The following is a 14408-nucleotide window of genomic DNA, read 5'->3' as shown; positions in this document are numbered from 1 at the left end:
AGCGAAGGAAGTATCAGGTTTTTATTGAATCCAAGGTACAAGAAATCACTGCCACTGTCAATGACACAACCCCACCATTTTTACTATCGCTGCCAACTGTGGGACTAAAAATTCAGCAGCTCAGCTGAGAGGCCAAGGACTACACTGCACTTTCATATTCATCGCAGTGATACCTGCCAGGCATCATTACACACTATAGGAGAACTCACAGCCCTACTGTGCCTTACAGTTACAACCTTTGCAGGTAACAGCTTTCCCAACAGGTGATGCAAAAGTGCATCTCTGCTGCTTGGGGTATTTTTTTTGTTGCATCTTTAGGAGGACATAGGAAGAAGGTCTGTCCTGCCTTCGCATGCTAATACTGCTACATACAAGGTCCTCCTGAATCTAGGTCTTTCAGGTGGACTCCACAACTGCAAAATGGCAAAAGGGCTTTTACCTGCAGCAAATGTACTGTTCAGAGCAGCGAGGCAAGTGGAAGGCTGTGGAAACCTCTCAGGAGAGGAGCTGACTCTTGGGAAGCAGCTCAGCACCCAGGTTACTTCTTTGTAGGTTCTCCACGGCATGGACCATAGGTCATAAACCTGTGGGAGCACAAAGGGGATTTGCACTTTTGCAAAGCCAGAAGCGGTGGCAAGCTGGGACACGGCAGGAAAGGACACTCAATTCTGCTAGCTTTGTGCCAAGGGCTTTCTGTGGCAAGTCTTTCCCTGTGCTGCTCTGACAACAAGCACCAAGCTTTGCTTTGTCAAATTTGAACAGGAGATGCTGGGAGAAGAATAAATACACATGCTCTGGGTCAAATCCTGAGAAGTCACCATGCTAGGAGCAGTACAGGGGAATGCAGTAGCCTGCCAATAAAGGAAACGACATACTGGGCAAATCAAAGGACCATTTAAAAAGACTCAAACCCAAACTATTTGCAGACATCCTGCAGGCAAGGTCAATGGCATTTGCAGGCAGCAGGGAGGAACAGCCTCTGCAGCTGTAACCATTCAAGCAGAGGGAAGGAACCACCCCAGGGGATGCAGCACGGCCCCCCACATCTGCCGCCATGACCCCCCTGGATAGCTGCCCCAAAACCTGTATCTTTATGGCTACTGACACTGACAGATGGAAAAGCAGAAAATTATTGGCCTCAGGATCTGAGCTCAGACTGATGCATGAAAAACATCCACAGAAAATCACCTTATACAGCTGGAATTGGAATCGATAAGTTATCAACACTACAGAGAAGAAGGGGAAAAATCTCAGTTCTCTCTGGCCTGGTGGTTCTGCTTACTAACTAGGGCTATTCTGCAGTGGTCAATATTTTTGCAAACAGAAGTACTCATAATTTATGCATGAGTACAACATAGATTGCAGGTGGCCAAGGAGAAAGGGAGATAACAGAACAAAAACTGTGTCTGGACAGTATTTGGATTTGGAGAAGTTCTGAAGCACCTCCATCAGGTAACACAATTTCTTTCTCTGTTGCAGTCCAGGAAAAAAAATGGTGTCAAAAGGTCACCATGGATTGTACTCCAAGGGGAAGAAGAAGGGTTGTCATCATCACTGGTAGGTAGGTAAGGAGAGACTAGAAAAATATTAAGTCCTGCCTTTGTGTGTTGCAATTGTTATTATAACTTTCCAACATGTAATTTGATTTTTATAAGCAAGAATTATGTGGTGTCTGTTTTGAGAAGAAATTTTCTGGCATGCTTCAAAAGCACTAAATTCACAGAGAATTGTTTTTCAAAGGAGTTAATAGTGTCTGAAAACTCTGTTTCATTTACAGTCTAAAGGAAAAACATAAATACCTTATCAACCTTCAAACTGTATGCAATTTGATGCACCACTATCAAGTTAAAAATTAATAATTCCATGCCTAAAGGAATCAACTCTCACTTTCATTTTATGTTGAGGGTCATTTTTGCGAGTTGTGTGTCTTTTTTCAGAAAAGAAGAGTATAATACACACTTGCATGGGAAAAAAAAAATCTATTTTTATAATTCTATTGAGTTTTCATATTGTCATGCAGACAAATTGGTTCTATATTCCTGAGCCATGCTTCATTATGTCATGGGAGGAAGGTACATCCCTTTCATTCACTAAATTGTGGGGGAGTAGACTTGGTGGATGGAGAAAAAAAAAAAATGATGAAAACAATCCATTCTCAGCTGAAGTTGTGGGTGGACTCCAGGATAGTTTGGTAACTCACTTGCACAACATACTGCTGCAATGTGCAAAAAAGAAGCAATGCCAGAGTACTGCACGCACCACGGTTTTAACCTCATGTAAACAGAACCACACATCACACAGGGTTCATCCTGATGGAGGATGCAGCAAGCGAGCTGGGGCGCCCCATCCTGCACCAGCAGCAGGCTGACACCCCTATGGTATGGCTGGCAGCATGCTCCCAGGCTCCTCCACGTGCAACCCCAATTGCGGCAACACAGGGAGGTGCCATCCTTCTCGCCAGCACAAAACCAAGGGGACACTGCTAAGACTCTGCATGCCCACAGCCTAGCTCAGGTGCCTGCTACTCACCTCTCCAATGCCTAAACTATAGCTGGCTGCAGCCCAGGGCTGGTCCTAGGAGAAGTCCAGCTCCCAGGACAGGCCCTTGGCTCCCACAGCCTCTACTCAGCACCAAAATTGCACCCAGGGAACCCATGCAAATTAGAAGTGCTCACTGAAAATATAAACCCATGTCCCTACCTGCCCTGGATGCTCCAAGTTACTCCTAGATAGGTCCAAAAGCCCACAAAAACCCATCTCCTGCCCAGATATCAATACAGATTCTCTTGTAAACGCCTTTGATAATTTTCTGTAGTGAACAGTGGAGCATACAAAGCAAAATGTGAAGATGAAATAAAAGAAAATAGCATTTCTCTAATGGTGAAAAAGTGGACAGCCAAAGGCTGTTGTCCCCCGTCATTTAATACAGCCTGAAGGAAAGCAATGTCACAGCATTAGATTACATTTCAATGACAAGATGCATTTGGTGTCCTTGAAGCGTGTGTCACCAGCAGTTGCCTTCATTCTGTCTCAGAATAGTAGTGGTGCTTTGCTGTTTTACATCAGATCACAGTAACCTTAACCAATGGTAAGTACTGGCTTCTGTGAAGAGCCCAAGAAGCAAAAGGTATACGACAAGAAGAAATTCCTACTAACAGCAACTATGGTGTTAGAAATACATCAGCGGTATGTGGAGAAGCCGCATTTTCTAGCATTCAAGCACTTCAAAACCTCTAATGTTTTTAACCTCTCTGCACCCAGACAGGGTGGAAATACAGGTAAGGAAGTACTGCTTTCTCCATTTTAGAGATGGAAAAGTGAGGCACAGGACTACTGTAGCCCCAATGCATCTATGTGTGTCTAGTCACTGTTTAAATTCTTTGCGTATTTGGGCCTACATTGCTTTATAAGGTCTCATCGGGCCTGATGGGTTGCTGCTGTCTTTTCTCAGACCCTAACTGTTCTTTCCTCTATGAGCCTATAGGCAAGGAAGCAGGTTTTAAGGCAAATCAGAGACCTTCTGACACCCTCCTTTGTACAAGGGGCTCACTCTCCTCTCAGCTGGACCAAGTAAAAGGAATTTATCTGGCTACTAAGTGCAGGATCAAGGTCCCTTAACCTGTTATTTCTTACCTTGTGATATGCATTTGTCTGCACATCCTGAGTATTCAAAGACAGCTAGATGAATCTGACTTACGACCAAAATTCACCTCTGACCTCAGAGCAATATTATCACATGACTAGGATTCATTCTAGGGACATTACACACACCGAGGAAAAAAAAGGGGCTATAGAAGAGCAGAGTGCTCTCAACCTTCTTATCTCAGGGAACCTCAGCTATGAGAGAAGAGTGACCCAACATTGACAGAGAGGAGGCACTACAATAGAATGATGTCCAAACACAAAACTGTTTCAAAGTTGATGGTCTTATTCAGCCCTGTGGAAAATATGCATATCTCTCACTTTGCTGAGCTTGTGATATTTTCTTTGACATTCGAAACTTACAATTGCACTCAATTTAATACAAGTATTTCTAAGCATATACAGGTGGCATGTCTTTCAAAGTAATTTTCTTCTATTATCAGAATAACTTGTTATGTATGTGACAAAGCCTCTGCGTCAGCACAGTCTAAACCTTATGAGAACAGGATTGTACCAGAATTAGATGCATTCGATATGGAAGACCTTCGACAGAGTCAAGTAAACGAGGACCAGAAGTTTAACGCCATCTGAAACTAAGTGCTGTTGTCAGCTGCTGTTTTTCAAACAAGCCATCCAGTACTCTCATCCTTGGAAAAGCAGAGATACAGAGCCAGAGAAATTAACTGTATCAAAAGGGCTTGGGATTGAATGCTAAAAACCCAAACAATAGTGTGGTGGTTCTATATAAAGATTTAAGAAGGCAGCAGTGCAAGTTATTAAAGCCTGCTTTGGGAAAAATTTTGCAACTTTGTGCAACCAGACAATGGAAGAGAAGATAGCTCAAAACAATGAAAATTATTAACATAATAAAAGTGAAAATGTGTATATGGTGCACTCAGCTAACAAAGAAATTTCATAATTACACCACCATATTGCTTTTAGCAAATATCAGCTCTAGTCTCACCAAAAAGCTCTTCTTGCTCCCGCTGACTTGAATGCGGCTATTCACATGAATTTATCTGTTTATCTATCCTAAGATCAAACAATTTTGGAAAAACAAGCAAACCAAACACAGAAACCCACCCTCTGTCTGCAGGATGACAGAGCCAGACCAGAGCCAAAGGGTGTCCCACACAGCAAAGCATCGCTGCCCCATGCCCCCCTCTCCCCCCCGGCTGCCCCAGAGCCAGCTCCGCTTCCCAGCCTTGCTGTGTTCTGTGGCAGCGTGCCAGCCTTGAGCAAGTATTGAACAGGACCGGAGTTCAGTATCTTTTGCTTTCAGCTCATCTTCTGTAAAATTATGATAAAAAGCAAAGGGTTTTGTTGTGGGGAGCTTCCAGCTGGATCAAGTGTACAAAGTATTACTGCAAAAAAGCCAAGCAACCAATGGGGAAAAACAAACAAACAAACCCTACACCAACCAAGCCGCTATGTATTCAGTGAGAGTGCTGCATCTATATGCCATCGCTTCTGAGAGGGGCGCCAGGAGAGCAGGTCATCATCTGTGTTTGGCTGCAGGTGTCTCTGTTCCAAGCACCTTACCATGTGCAATGTGTGCATAAAAATGCACGGTGTGAAAAGGAAAGCTCTGTGGCTTGGTTGATACAGCTTAACAATCGGCCGTGAAAACAAACAAACAAAACAAAAAAGCTAGGACTGTACTTGAGAAATGCCTGTTTGTCAACTTAATTCTTATCATACAGTCAGATCAGTCAACTGCAAACAGTTACAGATCTCTGTAATAAAATATTACTAGCTCTTGTACACTGCTTCCACAAGGTAATGTAGCAAAAAATAAATGCTACTCACACATTTCCTCATCTTCTCTTTTGTTACTGCCGAAAGCTTACATCTTAGAAAGCCAGTTTACTGCAGCATTATTCCCTTTTTTTTTTCCCCAGGTGGTATTTTTCCTTTAAACCTTAGAGAATAATTAAAATTCCTCGCACAGGACAATGGTAAATAAGATTAGGGTATGCATTTCAAATGTAGCATACTAATGGCATTTTTGGACTCCATAATAAATCATCTCTATTCTCTGCAAGCAGTAAACGGACAAAATCTCTGAAATATACATCCCCATATATGAGTCCCATACCTTCGCTCTGATCTTATCTTTCCACATCTCTGACTTGCCCAGACATCTTGGTATTGTAGATATAATATCAGCTTTTTTTATACATCACGCAACAATCCAATAATCTCATTAACTGCAGATACTGTAGGAAAGCAGCAGCCTGCTGATACCCACGAAACCATTTCGGCTTTTGCCAGGGCCAGTTGTCAGCAATAAGCAGCCAAACATACATTGCTCTATTTGATTCACTTCATCATTTGGTCTTACAGTTTCCATTTAGCACTGACCTGATAGAAGAGAAATGTTTTAACATTCACTGAGAACTGTTTATTTCAATACGCTGAAGCTGCTTTGTTTTTGTACCTAACCTTTGGGTGATCTCATCCCTCCCGTAGGTTTCTGACATTTGTGTTTGTTCTGAGTAGCTGCAGTTTACCCTACTGCAAACAGTAAGATCATGACTGGATATTTCCATTATCTGATAGGTTTTCTCTCAGCTTGCTTTTCTTCTTCCTTCCATATAACATTAGCACAAACCATTGCTGTGTTTTCCGTCTCCCTTGTGCTATATCACACTGTACCTACTGAGGTAACTACAACTCTTGTTTCCTGGTTTGAGGCAAATCCAGTTCTCCTGATTCAGCTTCAAGTTCAGGTAAATCCCAGCCCTCTGTCAAACCCTGGGAGGGTGAAATGGCCAGGCCTATGCTATGCCTGATAAACCCCATCCTAGTTTGCAAGAAATCCTGCTGGTTTTGCACATTAGACATTTCTTAACATTTCTTTGCTCTAGGAAGTCCTTTTGGCTAAACAATAACAACAAATTAGTTTCTGTTTTACAGTTTTCACAACTAATAGAAATGAAAAGAGGAATAAAAGATTAAGGAATATGAAGTGTGGATGCATTTATTTTCAGAAAATTGCATAGATAAAACAGAACTCTTTTCTTCCAACAGGCATTCTCCAAATTCCCTTTAAGTTCAATTTTCTGCTGTACTTCCCAGATAAGCATTCAGTACTTAGTGGTTTTAGCTCATGCAATCAATATAAATCAGAAAGTTGTTACCCTCTAAATGCTAACTAACAGATTTTCTCTCTTCAATAACTTCAGGCTAGAGCAAGTACTCCTCACACGGGTCACTGTTTGGGGGCTTCACAAGGATAAAATCTTTACTATGGAGTTTTGTTACTTTACAGTCTCTACTATTGACTTTCACGTTCCCATGACAATGGAAAGGCTGTCACTTTGGGGCCAGCCTTCAGAAAACCTGAGCTTATTTACAGCAGCACGAGCTGAGTGTACCAGCTGACTCGTGCCTTATTTTTGTGTTGTGGGAAGGCTCCTTTTCTGCACCAAAAGCACCACCAGCATCACACCAGCCATCACAGCCCGAGGGCAGGCGCAGACCCCGATGGGGCTGGCACTAGTGCTGGCTCAGCTCCCTAAAGCTAGTGCTAAAGCAGGCAGCTGGAAGCTGCGAAGTTTAGTCAGAAATTTTGATGGAAATTGCCAAAAAGATAACTAAAAGCTGCTGAGGCTTTTTGTACATCAGGGACTCAGAAGTTCCACTTACAGAAATCTTAGAAGTGAGATCAGCAATTCAGGGAGCTGGAGAATTTGATAATACGATAGCTGAGTTACTGTGATTGTAACGGCACCTACATCTGAGGCTACGGCCACTTTCCAGGTCATCTCAACTGTTCAGGATGTGTCTGGTCTAGAGGATCTTGTTTAGAAATAGCTGTTAACTCCTTTGGGGAAGATTTCTATGACAAGCCAGTGAAGTTTGTTATGCAATGATATCAACAAATCTCACTCACACAAAAATCCAATTAAACAGGGAAATAAATGCACACTCATTTCCCAAAGTACAGAATGCATAAAGTCCTCCCCTAATGGATGAGCACTAAAGTGGGTGCCTGAATCATTCCAGTGACTTTACAGCACAAAATCTTATTGTATACAGGACTTGGTCAAGATTTTCAGTTCAGTACTTGGAAAAAGCAGTGACCTGTTTTGAAGGAGAGTCAAGCCATTAATAAATAATGGGAGATGATAAACTAAAATATGGTAACGTTAAAAGAATATGAGAATGATGGTGTGACTGAGGTCCTGTTCACCTAGACACAGGCAGCTCCCACAAAAGCACAGAATTACACACACAAACAGGCTGGGGTGACAGCCAGGCGAGTACACCCTCACTCCATTGTCCCATAGTACTGCACCTCTGAGGGTGTCCCCACAACCCTGTGCCTCCAGGGGTGCCCACAAACTATTTCCAACACAGCAGACCCCACACACTCCTCCTGCAGCAATTCAGCATTTCCTTTTTTTGACTCCAAAACAACTTGAAGCTAGCCAGATCTCCAGAAGCTCTTAAAAAAACCAGGTACACCACAAGCACAAAACCCCCTCCAGATTTCCTCAGTCACCCACAGCTTCTCCAGTTTGTGACCCAGCCTTACTCATTGTCTAGCTACAGCATGTTTTTACAGCTATAATTCATTTAACTACAAAATATGGGTCCAAGCCACTTCCAGATTTTTTCCCCACCTCAGAGGAAAGCCACCTCATTTAACCCACTTCACAGCTTATCCTTCTGACAACATAGCCACACTGCTTATCAGAAAGAGCAGAAAAGGCAGAAATGAAGAAAAACATAGGCAGAAATAACTCTTTTTAAAAACAAATGCCTGCACTCCTTCCAGAAATTTGAAATGTTATCATTCTCTTATTGCTAGGCATCCGGCTCACCTCCTCCTCCATGCAAGTGTGAGCACCAGCAAGGGTACAGGTCTCAGAGGTATTGCACATAGCGCTGCTTTATAGCTGTCGTTTCTGATTAAAAGCTGCATGTGTATCCCAGTTGAGCGAGGCTGGATCTCTCTCCAGGACTGCCGTCAGTCCGCATAAGGCCTCTACATAAAACAAAAAGAAAAAAAATGAAATGCTGCAGCTCTTTGTGTTCATCTGGCTCAGCAATGAACATCTAAATATAAAATGTTTATTGTCACTTAAGGTGAGCTCTGTGTCCCAAGCCAGCGAGCTGGCATCCTGCAAAGCTAGGCATATATTTGCAGTTGTTGCCATCCAATAGTTTGCATTGTTATGAACAAGATTTAATGGTTACACTCTGTATCTATTACCTATTTAAATTACTCTTCCAGCATGTGAATATTAAGCACTGGAAGAGGCAGACGAATGTCTGTACAAAACTACAGTAAGAAAAGATAGACTTGAATGAATGTTCTAACAAAATGTTTAATGGAAACAAGTAGCACCCTGGCTCCAGTGATGTTTCACTCCTCTCTGCCGAGCCCAGAACTGGATGACATTGTTCCAAACTTGTTATCATAGAATGGTTTGGGTTGGAAGGGACCTTTAAAGGTCATTTAGTCCAACTTCCCTGCAATGAGCAGGGACATCTTCAACTAAATCACATTGCTCAGAGCCCCGTCCAACCTGACCTTGAATGCTTTCATCTACTACCTCTCTGGGCAACCTGTTCCAGTGTTTCACCTCCATCATTGTAAAAAACATCTTCCTTATATCTAGTCTGAATCTACCCTCTTTTAGTTTAAAACCATTACCCCGTATCCTGTTGCAACAGGCCCTACTAAAAAGTCCATCCCTAGTATACCAGTAAATAAGACATTTCCATCCTTAATATTGTCCTGTTTGAATCTTCATTTACAAGATCTAGATTTTACACATGAAAACATTTTTAAGAAAATCATACAAATTGGTTCCTCTGACTAATACAAAAAATACCAAAAAAAAATTGCATCACCAAGTTGCTTCTGATAATATTTTTCCCCATGAAAAGTTTCCTGCAAGCCAGGTGTTCTTCCATGTTTATTTTCAGATCTTTCTTCCATCTTTCAAACTTACAGGAAAGAGATTCAAGATTTTTGAGCATGATTCCAAGTGCCATAAAGAATCATTACTCTGGGGAGGAAGGATGACTTTCACATCAATTTTTTTAAAAAATTTTTATTTTTCCTTCTTGGTGCCCAAGACATGGATGTCTTTCCATAGACTATTTCTAAAGATGAGTGCTTGAAAAAGTCCTGTAATCGCGACACTGCAGCAGTGTTCAGATTACACTGCACTGGAGAGTCCAACATCACCAAAAACTTCCTGAAAAATTTTGAAGAATAAAAAAATAAAAATCTCTATTTTGATTTTAAAAGGCACCACTGTCAGAAGCAATTAATATTGTCTAATCACTCCTTTTATAACAGGCAATTTAAACTCCCTGTCATAACTGCAAACCAGTCTGTAATTATCCCTCATTTCTCATTCTCTTCTTTTGCTACAGCTTCTGGGAGGGAGACATCCAGCTGTAGCTCTGTCATTTCCTCCTTAGCGTGACACTGCATTTCTTTGCTGCAGCCAGCTCTAGGAAGTCATTTGACAGCACCCATAGAGGACAAGTCCAAGTCTCCACGCCAAAGAGACACTGCAAGGACATCATGCTGCCATGGCCCATCCCCACCACGTAAGGAAGAAAAACAAGCCCAAACATTTTACTATTTGGGAGTCCCCCTGAAGACAGGGAAGGGGGTCAAGACCGCGCAAAGTTAATTGTGCAAGAGCGCGTGTACAAGGGGTTCCCATACATGAGGGGATGGCAGTTCCTTGGTACAAGCCCTGAGCACAAATGTCCTTCATAGCACTGGGGTGGCAGGGAACAGTCATCACTCAAGCATATCCCTCTGTGGATGCTTTAAACTGTACCCCTGATCCCTCCTATGTACCTGAACTGCTCATCTGGATTTCTACAGCAGCTGTTTACACCCTTCCTTGGCCTCCTCCCAGCCGAGCTCCCCAGCTCTTGCAGGGCTGGCTGGCAGAAAGTGCCACAAGACCTCCTGCCACCTTCCAAAGCAATAATCCCCATAAAACGTAATGGATCCCAGAGGTGTGGAGTGTGGGTGGGAGGAAGCAAACAAACAAAACAGAAAAACAAAAACAAACCCAAGAACTTTCCAGCATGAACAACTGAAAAAAGATCTTTTGAATCACCAGATCTTCTCTACCTCCCTTAGTTTTCCTACACTACCCTAAAAAACAAGCAAAAGTGAAACAAAAGAAAACAAAACGGAAAAAAAAAAAAGCAAAAAAACCCCAGTGAAGAAAGATCCTCGCATTCAGCCTCTGGTGAGTAACAGCAGGGAATGAATTATGGGATGACAGATCCTTCACAGACAAAGGCTGCCTGCTCTCTGCTCTCATTTTATTGTGCAGCATCCTCCTACTGCTCCTGGCCCAGCAGTAGTGGCTGCTGCACTGCTACCTGTCATCAGAGAAGGGCAGCAGCCTCTTGTAGGGCTTGGAGGGACAGTCTGACACGTACTGACAGTAATTCCCTTTCTCAGTTACTAATTGAAGTTGGTATCGCAATTTCCCTCTCTGACCTTTGGATTCTTGCAGCACGAGCATTACTGTAAAAATCTCATAGCGTTGCAGTCTGATCATAACAGGCTCTTATTTCCCATAACCTGCTCCCAGTGTGGCCCACTGACAATCCTCCTGATACGGCAAACACCAGAGACTTCTGTGTTAGCAGATCCCCACCAGGTTAACAGAGAAGCCGGGGAGTGGATCAGTCTGGTTTGGTGAAAACCACCACTAAATATTGCTAAATGCATCTCCTCCCCATCCCCCTGCTACTGGTCTTGTGGGTGCTGTGGTCCCAGGAAATCATCAGGCAACAAGGCTCACAAACCCTGTCCTGGAGTTGTGGGAACACCCCAAATAAACGTGTGTGTGTGTGTGTGTGTGTGTGTGCACATGCCTTCCTCAGGCACTGGGGCCACTTGAGTCCCCAGTGGCAGTGGGGCTGCCTCTTGGGGGCTGGGTAAAAGGCAGAGACGGACCCTTGTCTGAAGCAGTCTCATAGTTCTGACTTCTCTTGCCCATTCCCTTAGTTGCAGGTTAGGTTTTTCTCCCTCAAGTTTTTATTCCCTAAATTTTGCTTTGCTATGCAGGACCTCATGCCACATAGGTTCCCTGTGGCTCCACGTGCCACCTTGTTCTCAGAATTAAGGTCACAGATACTAACCAATGGCACTTGTGATCTCAAAATCCATTATTTTTCTGGGATTTCACTCAGCTTTAACTTCCTAAGTGGTTAACAGCAGTACCAGTAGAACCTAACACCAGGCAAATAAACCAAAACAGCAGCAGGGTCCTTCTCAGTAAGTCACAATGAAAGCAAAGGCTGCAGGCACATTCTGCTCCCAAACCTACTCATCCAGCACCTCCTTCGACATATTGGCAGAGGAGAAAGCATAATCTACCAAATTTAATTAGAAAATTTTACATGAGTTGCTAAAATTTCAGAATTCCTGCTCATTCCAAACTAACTACTTTGCAACCAATTTTGTCTCAAACACAAACGAAGCTGCTCAGTCAACAACAAGGGTCAGAAAAGTGTGTTTTAAGGTGATTCCAGCCAGTCGTGAATGAAGGAAACAGCCTAGAAAATGGCCTAAGCATTTATGTAAATACCATCAACCATGGAGAAGGGGTGCATAGGTATATACAGAGAGATTTTAATCTTCAGCTTTTCCAAAAGAAATAAACACGAAAACAATAAAACCCCCCCCACTTCAAACAGTTAGCCAAGGGGTGAGATTTCGACTCCCCTGATTTGACAATAGCACCTAAAAATAACCCACAACCATCATACCCTAATGATCACATCCATGAAGATTTTTTTTATTTTAAGGCCTCCCTAGTATTAAGTTCCAATCAGAGAGTTCAGAAACTCAGGTTAAAAATAGATAGAACTCCACTTTTTGTTCTGAAGCAAGTACAATCATTTAAACTACTGTTAATAATATGTCATTGCCAGGTAGTTGTCCTCACAAAATCTGACACCTAATCTACTACCATCAGCTTATATTCAACTTAAAGTGAGACGCAACAGCATTTAAAGCTGCATAGAGCTCTTTCAGCTGGATAAGAACACGTGAATGAAAAGCAAATATGCATTTTCTTAGCTTATCTCTCAGTCTGGCTGATACCTCAAGGTCTGCATAGGTTGCAGGGGGTGATTTTTAAATTCCTACAGTCTTCTCAGAGTTTAAACTTTAAGTTAACAAGGCAAGATAGATTTGAGCTACCGACACTGCAAGATACCGCTGTAATATGGCATCAACAGTCATGCCATTTTAATCAACGATGTTCCTATTCAGTGAAGCACACTTCTGATCTTCAGCCAAATCATGCAAGAGAAAATTGCATTCATACTCCCTGGTACTGCTGCTGCTCAGTAATCCATTACTGCATCGAAGCAGGTTAAAAACCCTTTCTCAAAGGCATTTCTTCTATCAGATCTTCAGAGGAGGGGCAGAAGGGGCAAAAAGCAGCACATCTCCAGCCCACAGTCCCACCAAGGGTCCTTTACTCACAACGAGGGACGCTCAACACACCTCAGGACATCAGCAAAACGGGACAGCAGTGAAACACTGCCAGCAGGAAAACCTTCTCACCTCCCACAAAAAATGAAGCCAGACCTGCCTAAAGCTGAAAACAAGGCTGTGGAAACATTATTCTCTGCAAACCCCAGAGCATCACGCTCTGCAGAGGGAAGGCTCCCATCTAGCCACCTGCACAGGCACATATCTGGGACAGAGAGCAGGAAATCACAATTTTGCACCTCAGGGACACAAGAACCCCCTTCTCTGCCTGCTACTGATATTCAGCACGATGCCGAGATGATGAAGAGTCAGGCAATGTCTGAGAATCTGAATCACCTCTGATAATTAGAAAGTAGCTTTACCTGCACCCTAGGACCAGCAAGCAGTCGGCTCCTTCAGCACCTAGACATTTTGTTGGCAGTGAAAAGCTTCATAATCCTGAGCCTTTACCTCCAATTCAAATAATTCATTTACAAACAGCAAATACATTCAAGTGCTGTTAGTATGGGGCAGGTAAACATCCAGTTTCTTTGGAAGAGAGGCAATCCACAATGTGAAGGAAAAACAACATGGCTTCTGACTTTTTGCATATGTTATACTTAATACATTATTATCAGCCTACAATACGTGTACAATTTTGGTTCGTAATTAGGTTTCTTCTTACAGTTGTCTAGGAAGACAATCTCTTCTGGATGTTGTCTCTTCTGCCAGTGAATAATTAAAGGAGTATTTTTGGCAGGACATTTTTCTCTGTTCCATCATCTCGGGTTTTGGTTTGGTTTTTTTTATACCTAACCTCTTGTTTCCAGCTTTTGTACCCACCTGTATTTGCACTGTGCTTAGGCAACACCAAAGCCCAGACATCACATATTTGCAGTCTTGGCAAGTTTTATGGGTTCTGACAAACATGCAGTTGAATTTCTCACTAATCTTTCAGCAGCACCATAACCCTCAGCATCTCTAAAAGAACTTTTACCCCTAAATTCCTGTGTGCCATGAGCACATCAACTGAACAGCACTCCACAAAGCACTGTTAAATCTTTCAATTTTCAGGAAGTACATACAAATTTTATACCACACTTGAGAAAAAACAAGCTTGGTAGTAGAGACAAAACAGAGAATAACTGGCCAGGTGACAGTATTGATTTAGGGTTAGAGCAGATCACTAGCTGCACCCACATCAAAATCTCAGTGAAAACAAAGATAAATCTCTTTTTGGACTTATAAGCAAGTGTGTCATCAAAATAGAGTTCTCAAA

Source organism: Grus americana, chromosome 7 (genome assembly GCF_028858705.1).
Source record: "Grus americana isolate bGruAme1 chromosome 7, bGruAme1.mat, whole genome shotgun sequence".
In the NCBI taxonomy this organism is placed as follows: Eukaryota; Metazoa; Chordata; class Aves; order Gruiformes; family Gruidae; genus Grus; species Grus americana.
Note: the sequence above shows the minus strand (reverse complement) of the source record.